The following is a 19,761-nucleotide window of genomic DNA, read 5'->3' on the forward strand; positions in this document are numbered from 1 at the left end:
CACTAGTCTTGCTTCAAACTTCAAGGGGTTATCAAAAAATGATACACTCGCAAATATACGAACCCCCCGGCTTCGACTATTGCAATGGCCGAATCAAAACCAAGAAACAAAACGAAGTCGTGGGAGCGACCCACTTATACTTAACCAAAATGTCTGTCACGCCACCAGAAGACCGTCTAAAGTCTCACCTTACAAATCATCACAAGAGGGTCCAAGACAGGGTGACAGTCAGGGCAGCAGTCCTTCGCAGCCGTCGGAAAGGGGAAGCCTCACAGAAAAAAACCTTCGGTCCACGTCGACATGCAGGGGTCGATGAAGTGGCGGCCGTCCTCCAGAAATTCCTCACAGGGCTCCTCACAATCTTCGGGCTTGGACCAGTACCGCTGAAGTCGCCCCACGCTGGGCGCCAGTTGAAGAACCGGGGTTTAACCCGGCGGCGTCAGGGGCACGCCTAAGATCTTCGTGTTCACCTGCCTTGGTATACAGAGACACGGAATACTTCTGGATGGCATCAGAGACCAAGTTTATTAGTTGCAGCTAGTAACAGTGATCCTAGAAATACATCACGGTGTAAATTCTCAGGAGACTGCTCATTTTACTAAGGCGAGACGTCTCCTTTTATACCCAATATTCACATTATAAATGTACACCCACAGCACAAAATTCTAGCCAATAAGGTACATTTTCAAACAAAGTGTCACATAACAAAAACTCAATTTACAGTATCCCAACCCAAAAGTTAATTATTAGGAATGTCCCAAATTCAATCTCCACAAGCCGGACAAACCTATAATTGAAAGCATAACCCATGTAATGAAGAAACATAAAAAAAGAAACGGTAACAGATAAGGCATGTCCAAGAAAACTAAAAGTTAACGATGTCCTGAACATTGATTGGCAATCGCAGACAAAGATCGATCAGGGAAATTGGCTTTGCGGGGTCAGTTTCAGGTGCAGAGGTCAGATTCTTACAGTTAATTTCAGAGTCAAAAAGAAACCTACTTAATGTATACATGAACTAAGAAGGCCAGGCCACTTTATTCGCCAGGCTACCTTCACAGGCCTACGTGAGGGCAACACAAAATGGTGGCACAGAACAAAATGGAGTAAGACTCGAGAATTACAGAACCTCACTCTTGATCCTGAAACTATGGTCCAGATGCTACCCAAGAGGAGGAGCAGTAGGGTTAAGGCTGTGCCTTCCCCTCTGTCTCAGATCACAGATTCCCCTCCTGAGGGAGGAGAAGCAGAGCCTGAAGAAGGAACTGTCCCAGAGGAACTTGAGCCTGATCAGGTTGAGTTCTTGGGGGCAGGGGGGCCTTCCAGGGAGGATCTGAGTAAGGAGAAAAAGTGCTGCCCCTCTCTTGAACCCCTCAGACAGCAGGCTGCTGCTGAGGCTGCTGGGAGTGCTAGTGGGTCCCATACGGTTTATTGGGATGAGGGACTCCTATATTCTGAGGCTAGAGATCCTACCCCTGGAGCCACCAGGAGGTTGGTAATACCTCAGAAGTTTAGGGGGTTCCTCTTGACCCTAGCACATGACATCCCATTGGCAGGACACTTGGGCCAAAACAAGACCTGGGACAGGCCTGTCCCTCATTTTGATTGGCCACACATGTCAGAGGACACCAAGGAGTTTTGTCGATCCTGTGTCACTTGCCAAGCCAGTGGCAAGTCAGGTGGCACAACAAAGGCCCCCCTGATACCACTACCTGTGGTGGGGGTTCCCTTTGAAAGGGTAGGGATTGACATTGTTGTGCCCCTTGACCCTCCAACAGCATCTGGGCACAGGTTTATCCTGGTGGTAGTGGATCATGCCACCAGGTACCCAGAAGCAATTCCCCTCAGGACCACCATAGCCCCTGTGGTGGCAAGAGCCCTCATTGGAGTTTTCTCCACAGTTGGTTTCCCGAAGGAGGTTATATGTGACAGAGATACAAACGTTATGTCAGGATATCTGAAAGCAATGTGGAAGGAGTGTGGTGTCAACTACAAATTCACCACTCCCTATCACCCACAATGCAATGGGCTTGTTGAGAGATTCAACAAAACCCTTAAGGGGATGATTAAAGGCCTCCCAGAAAAACGTAGGCGAAAATGGGACCTTTTACTTCCCTGCCTTCTGTTTGCATACAGGGAGGTCCCTCAAAAGGGGATTGGCTACAGCCCTTTTGAACTTCTGTTTGGGCACCCTGTCAGAGGTCCATTATGTTTGGTGAAGGAGGGATGGGTGTTACCTCTCAAACCTCCCAAACAGGATGTGATGGACTATGTACTTGGTCTCCGCTCCCGGATGGCAGAGTACATGAAGAAGGCCACCAAAAACCTGGAGGCTAGCCAAGCATTGCAAAAAGCTTGGCATGACCAAAAGGCTGTCCTGACTGTTTACCAGCCAGGCCAGAAAGTGTGGGTGTTGGGACCTGTGATCCCAGCAGATCTCCAGGACAAATGGAGTGACCCCCATACAATTGTTGAGAAAAAGGGAGAAGTCACCTACTTGGTGGATCTTGGAACTCCCAGGAGCCCCCTTAGGGTGCTCCATGTCAACAGATTAAAGCCATATGTGGACAGGGCTGACATGGGCCTGCTCATGGCAACTGATGAGGACCAGGAGGAGGAGAGTGACCCTCTCCCTGACCTGCTCTCACAGAACCCTGATGATGGGTCAGTTGATGGTGTTGCTTTGGCAAGCAGCCTCACTGAACATCAACAAACTGAATGCAGACAAGTTCTGCAACAGTTCAGACATATGTTTAGCCTGACCCCAAGGCAGACTTCCTGGTGCACCCATGAGGTGGACACTGGAGACAGTCTGCCTGTCAAGAGTAAAATCTACAGGCAACCTGACCATGTCAGGGACTGTATTAGGACTGAAGTCCAGAAAATGTTGGAATTAGGAGTTATTGAGCCTTCCGATAGCCCTTGGGCTAGTCCAGTAGTCCTAGTGCCAAAACCTCACACCCAGGGTGGTAAGAAAGAGATGAGGTTTTGTGTAGACTACAGAGGCCTCAATGCAGTCACCAGGACTGACGCCTACCCAATTCCAAGGGCAGATGAGCTCATTGATACTTTGGCCTCAGCCAAATATCTGAGCACATTTGACCTAACAGCTGGCTACTGGCAAATCAAGTTAGCTGATGATGCCAATGCCAAAACTGCATTTTCAACCCCTGGTGGGCACTATCACTTTGTGGTAATGCCCTTTGGTTTGAAAAATGCACCTGCAACTTTTCAGAGGTTGGTGAATAAAGTTCTGACTGGTATGGAAACTTATTGCTCAGCTTATCTAGATTATATTGCTGTCTTTAGTTCCACCTGGCAGGATCACCTGGTCCACCTCACAAATGTTTTGGAGGCCCTGCAGAAAGCAGGCCTCACCATCAAGGCCACTAAGTTCCAGATAGGGCAGAGTCAGGTTTTGTACCTGGGCCACCTTGTAGGTGGAGGTCAGGTTCAACGATTGCAGAGCAAGATCCAGACCATAATGGACTGGGTAGCTCCAACAACCCAGACACAGGTTAGAGCCTTTTTAGGCCTGACTGGGTAGTATAGGAGGTTTGTTAAGGGATATGGATCTATAGTGACCCCCTTAAATGATCTTACCTCTAAGAACATGCCAAAGAAGGTTTAGTGGACAGCTAGCTTTCAGAAGGCATTTGATGACCTCAAGCAGGCAATGTGCACTGCCCCCATCTTACAGAGTCCAGACTACCAAAAGAAGTTCATTGTCCAAACAGATGCTTCAGAGCTGGGTGTGGGAGCTGTACTGTCTCAACTAAATGATGAAGGTCAAGACCAGCCAGTAGCTTTCATAAGCAGAAGGCTGACCCCTAGAGAGAAACGTTGGTCAGCTATAGAGAGGGAGGCCTTTGCTGTGGTGTGGGCCCTGAAGAAGCTGAGGCCATACTTGTTTGGCACTCACTTCATAGTTCAGACTGACCACAAGCCCCTCCTATGGCTCAAACAGTGAAAGGTGAAAATCCTAAACTGCTCAGGTGGTCCATTTCCCTACAGGGGATGGACTATACAGTGGAACATAGACCTGGGACCCAACATGCCAATGCAGATGGACTCTCAAGGTATTTCCACTTAGAACATGAAGACTCAACTGGTCAAGGTTAGTTTAATGTCCCTGCGTTGGGGGGGGGGGGGTTGTGTAGGAGAGTAGGATCTGCACTTATGTTGCCCCCACTTTTTCTCTGATGTATACACTGGTTTCTGGCTATAGTCAGGCTGGGTCCCTGCTAATCAGGGCCCCAGTCTCTCTGTTCTCTCTAAACGACTTGGAGTGCATATTAGGTGCACTAGTGATTGGTTACTGTGGTGCCTTATGAGCCCCTAGTATATGGTACCTCAGGTACCAAGGGCATAGGTACTTTACAGGCCTACTAGGGGCTGAAGCATGTAGTATGCCACCCCTGGGAAGCAGACTAAATCTGACACCTCAGGCCTGCTACTGCAGCCTGGGTGAGGTAGTGTTAGCACTCCTCACTGAGGTATAGGTTCCTATATCTCACCATACACACACATATAAACCTATCAGTCACCCCTATGTCAGGCCCTATCAATCCTGAGGGCAGGGTGCTTGGTTTACAATGTGAGGGGGTGCCTCTGCCTGAGCAGGGCTCCTCTGCAGCTGGCAGAGTCTATTCTCTGTGGCTGTTTGTGGATGCGGTTAAACCATATACCCTTAAGTGCATTATAACCTCCCGGTTAATGCTAACTATGGAATGACTGCATCAAAACATGTCGTGTTTGGTGTCAAACAACTTGGAATCATACCCCCACATCAGTCCATGATGTGGGAGTATGATCCCACCCTTCTAGAGGGGATGACATGTACCTACTGGGGTAACACGGTAGAAATCTGAAAGAGCCCTGGCATCACAAAATGGATGCCACCAGCGCAGACACTGGGCTGCCCTCCTGCTGCTGACCGAAACTCACAGTGGAGGAAGCCCAACAATAGGCATCCTGTCACAGGGAGGTGTCACCACCTTCTAGACAGGATTTAGTGTATTGGAGCTGGGTGGGTGAACTCTTAGAGTGCTTTGAAGTCCTGCACTGGGGGAGCAGTAGGCTCCTCTGTGCATATGCCAGCTCAAACCGGTTCAGGGGATACTAGCCCCTGCTCTGGCGCAAAACTGGACATAGAGGAGTGGGTGTAACCATTTATTTATTTATTTAATAGTTTTATAAAGCGCGTAGTAACTCAGAGAGCATCCCAGCGCTAAACCTGAATCTCCAAAGGTTTCTGCCGTCTGACGGGATTATATTTGTGGGAAAAAAAGAGTCTTTAGAGTTTTTCTGACCTGGAGGTAGTTCAGTTCTGTCCTGAGTCTCCGTGGTAGGCGGTTCCAGTGTTTGGCCGTGTGGACCGAAAAACGACGGCCACCGGTCCTGGCCTTTTTGACTCTGGGAACCGAGATCAGATTTTCTCCACTAGAACGGAGATCTCTCTCCGCTTTGTAGGGAATTAGGAGTTCTTTCAGAAGGGGAGGGTCATTATTGTTGAGGGTTTTATGGGCCAGGCAGAGGGCCTTGAAGACCACCCTTTCTCTGACTGGGAGCCAGTGGAGAGACTTGAGCGCTGGCCTAGCAGAGGATCTTGCCGGTGTGTCCGTAAGTAGGCGGGCGGCGGCGTTTTGGACTTTCTGCAGGGTGTTAAGGGTGGTTTCGGGGGCTCCCAAGTAGATGGCGTTACAGTAGTCCAATCTTGCCAGAATTAGACCCTGGATGAGGAGCCTCCTTGCGGTTTCGGGGAGCAAGGGAAAGATCTTCCTGCAGGCTCTGAGTAGGCCAAAGCATGTCCCTGCCGTCCTTTTTGCCTGAGTTTTAAAGCTCATGTCCTTCTCGATCCATACACCTAGGCTTTTGACCTCGTCCTTGGGTGCGGGAGGATTACCTAGGCAGCTAGGCCAAAGGTGAGGTGGCAGGGAGGGCCCCTTGTGGCCCATCAACAGTATCTCTGTCTTGGACCCGTTCAATTTCAATGATGAAAGATTCATCCATCGGTGGACTTCGGAGAGGCAGCCGTGAAGGTATGAGGGGGCTTGGTGGGGGTGTGAAAGGGTTACGACCAACTGAGTGTCGTCGGCGTAGTTGATAACTGATACGCCGAATGAACTGACCCTCTTCTCCAGTGGGGCCATGTAAACGTTGAATAACGTAGGGCTCAAAGAAGAGCCCTGCGGTACTCCACATCGGAGGGGGATGAAGGGTGAGTGGCTATCATTTTCCCGTACCTGGAAGGAACGTCCTGATAGAAAGGATTTTATCCACTTCAAAGCCATACCTTTCAGTCCAACTTCTCCCAGTCGGTGGATTAGGGTGGGGTGGTCTACAGTGTTGAAGGCCGCACTGAGGTCCAGGAGGATCACTGCCACTGATCCTCCCGTGTCCAGAATGCTTCTGGCCTTCTCCACTGCTGCCAGGAGGGCGATGTCCGTGCCCTGACCTGGGCGAAACCCTGTCTGGGAGGTCCCTAATAGGTTATTGCTCTCTAGGCAGAGTGATAATTGCTTGTTGACCAGCTTCTCCGCGATTTTGCTGTTTCCTGGGAGAAGGGAGATGGGTCTGTAGTTAGAGAGGTCCTGTGAGTCTAGGGAGGGTTTTTTTAAAAGGCCTTTAACTGCTGCTGCTTTCCAGCTAAGAGGGACTATGCCCTCCGAGAGGGAGGAGTTGATTAGGGCCGTGAGGGGGGGGATGATGGTACTTGATACCTTTTTCAGGAAGCGGAGGGGTGCAGGGTCGAGGGGGGAACCACTTTTAATTGAAGCCAAGGTTGCCCCTACCTCTTCCGTTGTTACAGGGCCAAAGACGTCCAGGGAGGGTTGAGGGCTAGCCGATGGCAGGGGGGGATTTGAGATGGTGATAGTAAGATCCTGGTCCAAATGGGCCGGTTCGGGGGAGGGTATAGCAAGGAGAATTTTTTTAATCTTCTCGTCAAAGAAGGTGGCCAAGTTGTTGCATTTGGCTTCAGCTTCTTTGGGGTCGAGAGATTTAAGTGGGGGATCGGGGGCGTGAATGAGTTCTTTAAGAACAGAGTAAGTTTCTTGAGCCGAGCTGGCCGCGTTTCTGATTCTGTTCTCGTAAAAGCAGATTTTTGTGCTACGGAGCTCTTTTTTGTAAGATTTTATAGAGGTACGGAACATTTCTTTTTTTCCTTCTGTTTTTTCCTTCCTCCAAAGGCGTTCATTCTTTTTACAAGCCTTGCGCAGGAGGTTGAGTTCCGGGGTGTACCAGGGTGAGGGATTCACTCTCTTGATGTGTTTCAGAGAGTGAGTTTTTGGCAGAATGGCGTCGAGCGATTGGGTGATCCAAGTGTTGAATTCTTTGTCCCCTGCTACGGTGTTAAGAGAGGGGTCAGGGACGTTTTCCCTGAGTTTAGCTGCCCAATCGTCTGGTTCCAGTTTCTGCCATCGCCTGGTGTACGTTCTGATTTTGGGGGGTTGAGGGGGCGGAGTGGTAATATCCCATACGAGGGGGACCAGGAAGTGGTCCGTCCATGGAAGGGGGATATGGTCAAGGGTTTTCAGGTCGGGGATATTGGAAAGGATGGGATCAAGCAGTTGCCCTCTTTCATGAGTGGCCTGAGGATTTTTAAGGTCAAGGCCCATTGAGGCAAAGTCTTGGAGTAGTTCACTGGCCTGTTTGTCAGCCGGGTCCAAGAAGTGTACATTAAGATCTCCCAATAGTATGTAATTGGTGGTTGACGTACATTTGATGGAAGTCTGATCCCTGATTTTATTAGGAAAGTCTGCTAAGTTGCCAGGCGGGCGGTATACCAGTGTTCCTGACAGTGAAGTAACTGGAGAGATTTGTATCGTATAGTGGCAGCTTTCGTATCCCTTGATGTTACCATCAGATGTTCTGCAGGTGAAGCCGTCCTTAAGGATTATGGCTAGTCCACCTCCCCTGCCCTCAGGTCTATTCAATGAGCACATGAAGTACCCGGGGGGGAGTGCTAGGACGGTGTCGGGCCACTGCTCGGAGTGAGTCAGGTTTCCGTAAGAAACAAGATATCTAGGGCGTGGTTTGTGATTAGGAGGTTGACTTCGTGCGAATGTTTCACGAGCGATCTGCAGTTAAGTAGGCCTAGGAGCAAGCCCTTGGGTGCCGGGGGTTGTTCGGCGGGATAGCAGAGGTTGCAACCGGAGTATTGCATATCACCCTTCAAGATATGCGAACAGGAGGGATGTTTGTTGATGTTTAAGGCTAATAATTCCTCACGGGTGTAAGTCCGGTCTGGAAGGGGCAGAGTGACTGGGCCTAAGGCCGGCTGGGCCCGGACGGGCCCAGACGGGCTTGCCTTTGGCGCGCCTTCGGCGCGCTGACGGCGCGCCCGCTGCGCCCGTCCGCTGCGCGTCCGGTGATTGCACATCCTTATAGGTGGGAAAGGGGGCGGGTGGGCGTGGCCTAAGGTAGGCGTGGCCTCGATTCCTCGCCGTCAATGGCGGCAAAAAGTTAGTTTTTGCTTCGTTCGGTGCAGCGAAGGGGTCGCTGTTTAGGCGTTTCTCGAGCCCGCTGCGGAGGTGCCTGACGGGTGAGTGCGCTTTAAAATACAATTTTATAAATGGTGACACAAGAAAAAACAATTTTTTTAAAATCGGTGGTCTCCCGGCTTCCGCCTCAGGAGATTGCAAGGGTTCTGATTGATTTACGCTGTCGGCAGCGTTTTATACTGTGACGGGTGGGCGTGGCCTAAGGTAGGCGTGGCCTCGATTCCTCGCCGTCAATGGCGGCAAAAAGTTAGTTTTTGCTTCGTTCGGTGCAGCGAAGGGGTCGCTGTTTAGGCGTTTCTCGAGCCCGCTGCGGAGGTGCCTGACGGGTGAGTGCGCTTTAAAATACAATTTTATAAATGGTGACACAAGAAAAAACAATTTTTTTAAAATCGGTGGTCTCCCGGCTTCCGCCTCAGGAGATTGCAAGGGTTCACCACCCTGACCCTCCTGGAGGAGTGGACGACGCTTTACAAGAAGAATCCTGGCCCTGCGACGTTCCACTACATTTGGCAGACAGAAGAATCTCCCTTGGAGTCAAGGAGTGACTCCCCTGCTTAGCAGGCACCAAAACTTGAAACAACGGTCGAAAACTTTCCCGCTCCAGCCGGAGTTCAAAGTCCCTGCAACCCCAGAAGTGGATTTCCTGACCTCTCGTCGGCCATTTTGAGTCCCCAGCGAAGCTGTGGCGTCTGGACCCTACGAGTGACGAGGAACTGCGATACCTGGGAACCGTGCACTATTGTCGAGTGCAACCCCTTCACAACGTTCAACGAACTTGTGCTTTGGACCATTTGTGGCCCAAGCCTCCAGCAGGTTTTGCAGCAAAAATCAGAGGCCTACCACGTCCCGAGTGAAGCATTTCCTCAAAAGGCGTCTTTGCGATCCCTTGCCCGTTGACTTGTGGGTCCCCCGAAGACTTTCTTATCAACTAAAAGGGCTCCCCTGGTTGCTCCATGCCTGCCCTCACTCACCCTTGCTGGGTGAGTCCCTCAGACCTTGCTGGTCTGCACCATCGACGTTCTTCACTCTACAAGAGACTTGCTTTTGCCAAGGCTTGTTGGCTCCAATTCCGTTTGCCAACACCGCCATCAGCTGCAGACGTCGTGGGACACTCCGAATCCAGCTGCTGGTCATCATCGAACTCTCCTGGACCTCGTGAGCGAAGAGTCAAAACACCATCGACGACCTGAAATCACCCGACATCCGTGGGCATCCATCTTCCTGGCCCCGGGTCACTGGCAAGTGACTGTGAACACTGTCCCTTCAATTTTCAGGTCTTCTCCATCTTGAATCCAGCCTTGGATTCCACCGGACACTTCTTCCGTCGCCGCAAGCAAGTAGTCTTCTTTGGTCTCCATAGAAAACAGCGACGCGACCCGACACCAAAAGACACCTATGCACCCGGCTTCCCTGGGTGAGGTAACTTGTGCACTCCGGTGCCCTAGTGTGTATCCGCCCTCAAATTACTTACCTTGTAAGTGGCTTGCTTGTAGACTTCCTCGAAGTACCCTAAAACTTTAAAAATCAAACCGCGACTTGCTCCATTGTAATCAATAGGGAACCCGCGTCTGTGATCTCACACTGCACGCGTCTCCCGTGGGTCTGTTACTTACCTGCTATCACTGCAGTCGTGACGCCCAAGCGATTCTACAGGCCCTAGGCCTTGTCATTCTGCAAGTCGACTTTCCTAAACCTCTTTTTTAGTATATGGTCTGGTACGCCCCTAGGGCCCCAGCCGTATTTGTGCTTAACTTATTGTGAAACGTTGATATTTGAATGTGTTCCTGGCTTCTAATCTCATAAAGAGATTAGTAGAGTGTGTCTAGAAATAAATACATATATATGTGATATATATACCTGTGTGGTGTCCTTTCATTTGGTAATTCAAGAGATTATAAGGTAAAACAAGCTGCTTTACATTCCTCTGAGACTTAGCCTGAAGGCTGCTCTCCACAGCTACCACTAGGATAGCTTTCTTTAAAAGGTTGTCTTAAACCTATCTACCATAAGAGTCGAATTGGACTGGTGCAAGGTGGTCTCTATAACTAGTGACCAGCATATGCCAGGCCAACTTCTCACAAGATTCCTCTTAATAAAACCTCTTGGAATTCATTCTCTAACTCAACATAGCTTCCTTCCCATGATCCCCTATTAGCCACAAACTCTAGAGAATCAGTGTGGAGGCCTAGCCTTTACCTAATTATTCTTGATGTGGCCAGCCAAAAATGTCTCACCCTTCATACCTGTGTATCATTTACCCCTAGTCTTGTGGCCTGAATAACTACCAGAATGTTAGTCAGAAGTTAGCATTTTCGATATACGCCATAATTCATCAAATAAATTCCTTCTGATGATGGTGCACAATGCACATGAATCTGCCATTATATTGACAACCACTGCATACATTTTTAAAACATTAGACAACCCTTTATTTTTCTTTCCTCCTGGATTACTCTGATTTAAGCATGAGACTACACCTTCACTTAGTTTTTCCTCCTCATCCATCCAAGTTGCAATGTTGACCATCCTTTTTAAAATGTCCTTTCCTTTTGCAACTATTGCAAACATTGTCAATGGTAGAAGTTAATGACTTAGATACCACATCTATAACATGTATATATTTTTTGGAATAGATTCTTACCCTTTCCATTAGGTTCACATCTTTTTCTTCTTTTTTTTCATGATTCTGCCACGTCGGTTTCCTGGTGCACCTTATCTGGCAAATGTTTGCTGTTTTCTGTGCCTGGTGCATGCCGCGTCTGTTTCCTGGTGCGCCTTTTCTGTCACCTGTTTGCTGTTTTCTGTGCCTGGTGCACCTTGTCTGGTGCCTGTTTGCTGTGTTCTATTGTTTTTACCAATGCTTGCAGTGGCTTTGCCATTTGTCTGTGCCGGTGCTTGTTACAGACTATGGTGGTGTCGGGCCTGTTGTCCCTTCTCAGCTCCAGTGGTATGCCTGTGGGCTGGAGTCTGGAGGCTTCTTCCTGAGCCCTTTGGGTGGGGACCACACCCTGTTCTCCTTGCTGGTTGTTGAGAACCCTTAACCTAAGCAGCAGCTGTTCCTGTTCTCCGGTTGCTGAAAGAAGATTCTGGTTGCAGCAAGGAGACTTCTGTTTTCTTTTCCCAGGTTGTAGATCCTCTCTCAGCTACAATCAGGCAGGATCGTTCCTTTCTTAACCAACATCATCGTGAAAGGAACTACGCGCTGTTTTTGTTATTTGCAGTTTTTTGTTATTTTGCATTTTGAAAACAAGTTGCATATCGCGCTGAAGCGCTCTTTGAGCATTTACATGTTTGGTGATTTTGGCACTGTTGTACATCGCGCTGAAGCGCTCTTTGGACGTTTACATATTGATGATTCTGGCATTTTGGGCACATCGCGCTGAAGCGTTCTTGGGGGGATTTGCATACCTGATGACTTTGGCATTTTGTCATATCGCGCTGAAGCGCTCTTTGAACATTTGCATATTTGGACTCCGTGCTTCGCGCTGATGCGCTTTCCTGGACATTTGCATATTTGAACTCTGATACATAGCGCTGAAGCACTACTATGGGCATTTGAATATTAATCTGCCTCATTAGCATATGTATATGTATTAGCAAATGTCATTGTTTAACCCATGTTAAATAAAGTCAAAGAGTGTACTAAGCACAAAAGGAAAGCTAATCAAGGACAACGTCTCCTTCCAGGTCTCCCTCCCCGCAGTACCCTCCCTAATTCCCTTCCCCCCGTCTAGCCACTTTGATACTCAGTGCAGTTAAGCTTGATTCAAGGCTGCTGAAAGGTGGGCTTCTTGAGGGTACTGCTCCTAAGGAACCCAACGGAATTTTACCAGTTTTGAAATTTTTTGTCTCCGTCTTTACTCTGTTACTGCAGTGATACCATTGACTGCTGCCTTATGGACTTCCTGTACATATTTCTAAGATAATTATATGCTCCTAGCAAAAACAAAAAATCATACATTCAAAATATAATAATCAATTAAAATAATATAAAAAATCATTACAATCAAAAAATCATTACAAAAATTCTAAAATACAAAGTACTAAACATAGGAACAAACAATATTAAACAACAATATACAAAATAACTGCATGACCTACCCCCCCACCCATCACCTTGAGACCCTCATGGGTGAGTAGCGCGCTTCACAAATCCCCGATTGATTGGTTGATCGTTAAATGGTTGTATCGGTACCTGCTCAGAAGTGTTCTTGTACTTTTGTGGACATGTTTTTCACCAGTTTACTTGTTCATATATAATATGCTCAGAGCCACAGGTTTTTAGGATTGCCCCATACCTGGCCACACATCAGTAAATTGCCTCTTCATTCCTCTTGAATTACATTTTTATTCTTCTTGCACCATGTTTACTTTTTTTCAACACCATTTCTTTATGTGCTTGACTGCTTCCTGGAAAAGATTAATGTTCACAATATTTCCTAAAGGTGGATGATTCTTGAACTCCTTCAACCCAATCGCTCCCAGGCAATGTTTCAGGAAAGTTAATTGGCTCTATGGTTTACATTCTCAATCCTCCAAAACATTCACATAACTATTAACAAATGCAATCACATTTCCAATTCTATTTTCAGGTCACTAGGTTCTGCGAGCAATGGTGGTGGTGACAGAATACTAGTCATTTCAGGCCACATGTACAAAATTTAAGAATTGCGATTTCCTAATTGGGATTATTACCAAATCATAATTAGGAGTACACAATTGTTAATGTAAGGATACGTGAAAATCTTAGATAGCGATTCTTAATGTGTTGCAATTCAACCTACCGCATGAATATTAATAAGGTAGGTTGCAGTTTGTGACACATTAGGAAGGATAGCCATCACAGTGATGGTGGTCTGCTGGTGTCAGCTGACCACCATGTCTGTGATTGCTTTTAAATAAAGTAATCAGCAATTTTTTTAAATGCAGCCCATTTTCCTTAAACGAAAACGGGATGCATTTAAAGAAATAAAAAAATGAAAATTTAAGAGTGGGCAGTGGTTCGTGGGACCACTGCTCACTCTTAAAAATATTTTTTTCCATTCTCAAAGGGGAATAGGTCTCATTGGGACCCCTTCAAATTTGCAAATAGATCACTACCTAATTTAAGGAGTCGGCAAAGTGTTAAATTATCGTGGCAGCAGAGTCCGTGCGGGCTTCCAATCTGCCCAAGTGCGCATCCCGAATTAGAACTCGGTTGTAAAACATTAATACATTCCATTCAGATTTTATTTTCAAAGGGATGCTCAAAACACGCACATTCCAAATTCGGAATCACAAACACAAATTGCTATTGGGTAACGTGTTACCAAATCACAATTTGTGCTTTGAACATACGTAAAAGCATTTTTGAAGTTGGCCTTTGAGTGCAATAATACTCTTGCAACAGGGTAAATTCCAAATTCTCTTTTAAAAAAATTATAAATAAATGACTAAAGCATGACATTTTACACCATCATCTGTGTCTCTGTCCCTCAAACTTCCAAAATCACAATGCAAAAATAAATCAAACTGGCCAAACTTATTCTTTAGTAACTTCAAACAATCGGCAACACCTCTGCAGCAATAAAAACCTCAGAGGCAGACACCATTGTAAGAGAAAAATCCAACATGAATTCCAATTTCCGGTCATGCAGCTTATGTCCAAGAGTGCATACTCACACACGCAATATGCCGGGCACCACCCCCTCAAATCTGCTCCAGTGCCATTGAAATTACTAGTGGTGACACAATGTACAGGATGGCTTCTCCTGAAGCACAACGCAGGAGTGCCACATAAACAGCAGATTCAAGATCCACGGGGTGAAGTCCATTCATGGAGCACAGAGTTCAACTGGTCAAGAACAGAGAGTCCTGCTCCAGGTGTCCAGACATCAATCCGCTGTTGGTCCCAACACTACTACCTGCAAGCCAATGTACCTAATTTCATGGTGTGCTGCTAGGAGCTCTGAAAGTGTTTTTCTTTTTTAAATTAGAAATAATGTTTATTTATATGTGTTTAAGTTAGCGTAACTAGGCTGTAAAATGTAATTTACTGGACCACAGCCAACTTGCTGAAGAAAATGTGCTTTTGAAATTGCATGAACAAGTTTCCTATGTGCATGTTCCTCTTCAGTGTTTTTCATTTTTATAAAATAGACTCAATGGGATTCATTTCACAGTGTTGTTTTCTCGTACTGAATAATATGTGTGCGTGGGAGGAAGGCATGTCAGGATGTTCTTGTATGTTGCAATATTCAAGGCCTTTTACTTTTGCCTGTTCAATGCTTTATTCAATGCTTTATTTAGTTTGTAAATTCACTATGTTTTTTACCGGAGGAAAGTGGAGATCTGTTGGGGATTATTTTTAACCAATTAGGCATTTGCACTATTTCAAACTCCCTAGTTCGCCCCGGTTTGTACTGTTTGGCGGAGAGAATGTGTAGCAAACAGAAACCACTACCATTGCTGCACACTTGCAGTACCATTTTGGGGCAATATACTCTGTGGCTGCAATGCACTTAAGGGCACCACATTTAAGGAAACAGGAAGCCTGTATGCGTACCCATCACTGAAGTGTGGCAGTCGGCAGTGTTGTTAACACTAGCATTTGACCTTTTTTTGCTTTTTGCAGCAGTGTTTTGCTTGTCAACCAATTTTCGTCATTTTACTTTCAGTCATTTTAGACTGTGATTAAACGTTTTGGGCCTGATTATGATTTCGGTCGGAGTTGCCTCCAACCGACATATCTGCGGTTTCGGAACCGACTGACCTTGGGTCGCAGTCTGAAACTGCAATTACGATGCGACCGCACATGGTCCGGTTGCAATCTTCCATTTCGCTATGGGAGCTTGTGCGGTGGTCGGAAACCGGCCACAGCACAAGCTCCCACAGAGAAATGGGAGTTACTGTAAATTCCTGCACTCTGTGGTAGGCACCTCGGAGTGCCAGCCACATGGTGCAAGGATTTACAGGGCGGGCACAAGAGGTGTCCCCCGGCCCACAACCGTAGGCCGTGGAGAGAAGGGGGCCCTGCTAAGGGGCCTCCTGAGTAGCTTTCCAACAGAAAGCTCAACATGGAAAGCCTGTTGGAAACCAACATCATAATCCCGACGACGGAAGCGCCGTTCGTTAGTGATTATGATTGACTTCCAAAACGTCAACAAGCTCCTTGAGCCCGTCGGAAGCCAGTCGGGTTGACCGGCCGGTTTAAACTCTGACCACCATCTTTGTAATAAGGTGGTTGGAGCTTAAACCATGGATATCGGTCGGCATGCCTCCGACCAGCGGTCGGAGGCGGTCCGACCGACATCCAAATGAGGCCCTTTTTGTTTTACTGGGGGAAAGTAGAACTAAGTTGTGGATTATTTTTAACTAATAAGGCATTTGCGCTATTTTGAGCTCTCCGGTCTGCCCCACTTTACACTGTTTGGCTGAGAGAGCACCTGGTAACAGAAACCACTACTATTCCTGGACACTAGAGACTGCCACTTTGGGAAGATTTACGCCATCTGTCCTTGTCTGTACCTGACTGTCGGCATTTGCCAGAACCTCTGCTTCTTGCTCTCCAAATGAGGTGAGGTTAACATATACAGGGCAAGAATTACACTCCTCAGTGTTTTAAGCATACACAGGATACGGTGGTTGGCCCCTTCTATTGCAACCTCTGTGAAGTCTCGTCTGGGAAAGTTACAATATACAGTTGGAATACTAAGTCCGGACGAGAATGCGGAGCCCATTAGGTATCACAAATGGACAATGGGAGATATTTTATTCAATCTAAGCATCAGGTGACAGCCATTTTCAGTATATACTGCAACACCAGGTCCATTCCTAAACATGTTACTTAACTTTGGGATCTGTCTACCCATAGCCCTGATAATTGTTTCATCACTGAGACCTGGCTACATCATATGGCCCTTCTGGAATGTAGCTATTGCTTTCCCTGATAGCTAAAGCTAGTGAGGCTCGACAGAGAAAGCAGAGCAGGAGAGGGTGTGGCAATTCCATGCTCTGGTAACGTGAATGTATCCACCATTTGCACTCATCTTTCTAATCAGCTACAGATGATGGCATTTCGACATTTAGACTTGAAAGATTTTAGTCTCTTGTTGCTAGACCTACTATCCCCGCTTATTTTAGAATCAGCTAACTTCTTGCTTTTGGAGGACTTCAACTTTCATTGGGAGGATACAGCAGGGAAGTCAACCTACTGTTGTCAGACTTGGGGATGGTTGGACTGACACAATGGGTAGAAGGCCCAACACATTTAGCCAGTCATACACTTGATTTAATATTTAGTAATTCAACCTGGCTCATTGTTGGGGGCGTGGCCTGTTGAGCTGCGGAATGGCCGCTCTGTGAGCGAGCTCCACCGGCGGAGACCCAATCTTACATTTATCCTGATAATTAGAGCGTTGTTACCGAGCTAATTACTGCTCCGAGTACTCCCGGACAAGTTGTGCATCGCGTGAGCTGACCAGCTTCCCTGCACGTGACATCAGTGGCAAGATCCAAGCCCGAGGGGAGATGAACACGGCCTCGTGCGGTCGCCTTCCTGGTGGGTGGACGGACTGCTCGGGAACTCAAGCCTGTGGCGCGCCACATTTTGTGGGCCGCACCTGGGGAGAGCGCCCGCTGAGGATCCTGTGAGAGGTGGAGTTGGCTGCCGGGCACCCGGGACTGAGGAGGTGAGGTGCGTGCCCACATTTATTTACAGAGCGGTGCCGCTTTAGCCCCATTGTCCGTGTGCGGACCTTGCGCGGTAGCGCTATCGTAAAGGGAAAGACATTGTCTCCCTAAGCTTGGTGGTGCGAGTCCTTTGGCGATAGACCACATATTGAAAGCCCGTGGGACGGAGGAATTCACCGGCGCGGCCCGCATCTGAGACAACGATGCAGAGACTGGTGGAGGTGAGGGGTGATGGTCATGTGGTGACTGGGCGCCATTTCCTCATTCAACCTGAAGTGTGTAGGGGCCCAGACAGGAGTACAGGTGGTTGGATACCGACATTGAGAGGTCTATCGCCGGAGTACCCCACAGGACTGGTGGAGGACTGGTAGGCGTGTGCTCGGGTGCATCTGCGACCCCTCCCTGACTTTTGTTGAACTCTATTTAGCGTTCATGCTGGCTAGCGGGGTTCGCTGTCTGCTGTATGGCCTCCTCCTTGCACACCGGAGGGGTGGGCACTGAGATGGCGAGATCGCATCTGTGGAGTTATATGAGGCAGGCGAGGACTGTGACCGGCAGGGCCGAGACTGTGCCATTCCTCAGCTCCCAAGCGCCACAGAGGACCTGTATTGCACACGTAGGTGCTCCACGTTAAGCCGGTGAATTGTGCACGCACGATCAGCGACACCTGCATACACCATGGGGAAGCAAGATGCAAAACAAGCCCTACAAGCTAACTTTTGAACAGAGGCGGACCAGGAGGCTCACGGAGTCTGATCCAGAAGCAAACGCGGAGTGATCATCGGAAGCCCAGGCAGACAACCGTGGTGAAGATCTGCGCACTCTGATGCTTGAAATGAGATCCAGTCTGCAAAACATCGACACCAAGCTAGACACATTGACTGCCCAACTGGATGCCGTAAAGACACAGGTGGGTGCGCCTGAGACCCGACTGGACATTCACGAAAATAGGGCCTCAGACTTTCATGAATTGCAAGTGGAAACCAAAGAACAACTGTTGCATATGGATAAGGTGTTAGGTATAATCCGCGCTAAGAATGAAGATTTGGAGGCCAGGTCACGCCGCAAGAACCTGCGCATCACGGGCATACCGGAAACGCCAGCCATAAACAAGATGGAGACCTTTGTGGCCGACCTCCTTCGCGAGCTCTTCGAGGACCACCTCTCTGTGGTATTTGCCGTGGAGCGAGCACATCGCACCCTGGGTCCAAAACCACCGGTTGGTGTGACACCCAGACCCATCCTGGCTAAGATCTTGAACTATCAGGACCAAGACCTTATCCTCTGCTTGGCACGTGAGAAGGGGACTATTACGCACAAAGGTAACCAGATCTTCTTCTACCCTGACTTTATGCCTGCGGTGCAGTCGGCGCGACATGAGTTCCTACCTGCTAAACGTCTCCTACTACAGGCCCAAATCCCTTACTCACTTCTATACCCCACAAAACTCAAAGTCACCTTTGATGGAACTGCTCATTTCTTTACAGATGACAAGTCCTCCCTAAAATTCGCCAAATACGTTGGTTGGAAGAGGCCCAAACAAGGTCCCAATTCTGCAGACCGGGCGGAAGACAGGCTGAGCGATAATGACTAACTTATTGCAGCCCGGATCCCTCTCTCTGCCTTGCCCTACTATGTCTTACATTGTAGTGGGGACTCGTGGGCCGCTTACATTGTGGAACTGGGGGTGGTGGTTCCAAGTGGATGCTTTTGGGACTTCTCTGCTCTGTTGGGTATGTTGACTTTGGGCGCCGACTAGTTGGATGCCACTGCATACTTTGTTGGCGGGGTTTAAGTGGGGAAATCCATTCTTCTCTGTTTTGTTTTTTATATGATGCTATGCCACACATATCGATTGTTTCATCAGGATATTTGGTGTGATGCTATTCCAGTTTGTTAATTTCCAGGCATAGCTCTTTGCAGTTCTCTTGGCCACCCTGTGATTGCAGGGGAGTACACTGGTGGTACTACGCCCCTATGTTAGGTGACCCTCTGCAAGTAGCGCTGTATCAGCCCTATAGGAGCCCCCGGGATGGCATAGACACAGTGGAGACCTTGCGCTGGGCGTGGAAAGAGCTGCGGAAAAGAGCTGGTGTCCTTATATTGTATGCTCCTTCCATGCCTCTGGCTCATAATCCCATGTTGCCCAATGTTGGCGATAGAATCAGCAAGGCTGTAGCACAACGACTGCGATTGCATACCTTCGCGGATCTATACCCTGAAGGGACGTTCCAGCCGCCCCCGGTTTCGGAGGAGGGCGAGACGGTACCATTCTCTGACCTTTTTATATATCATAAACTCCGCGCCGCCTGCCGATCCCCACATGACACGTTCCCGAACCCCCCAGAAGCTTTGTCTGCACTAGAAAACTTGCTTAAAACAGCCTCCTCTCGCAGTCTAATTACACGGATCTATACACACATGCAGAACTCGGCACCTGTGACACAGCCCTGGGCATTCCTGGGATGGAATGAGGACCTCCCTTGTCCGCTCACGGATGACTATTGGGCCTATTGTTGTGATCAACTCATGGCGCTGTCCCCTAACTATAAGCTTCGGGTAATGCATTTTACATTTTTACATAGAT

This window comes from Triturus cristatus, chromosome 1_1 (assembly GCF_964204655.1).
Source record: "Triturus cristatus chromosome 1_1, aTriCri1.1, whole genome shotgun sequence".
Classification (NCBI taxonomy): domain Eukaryota; kingdom Metazoa; phylum Chordata; class Amphibia; order Caudata; family Salamandridae; genus Triturus; species Triturus cristatus.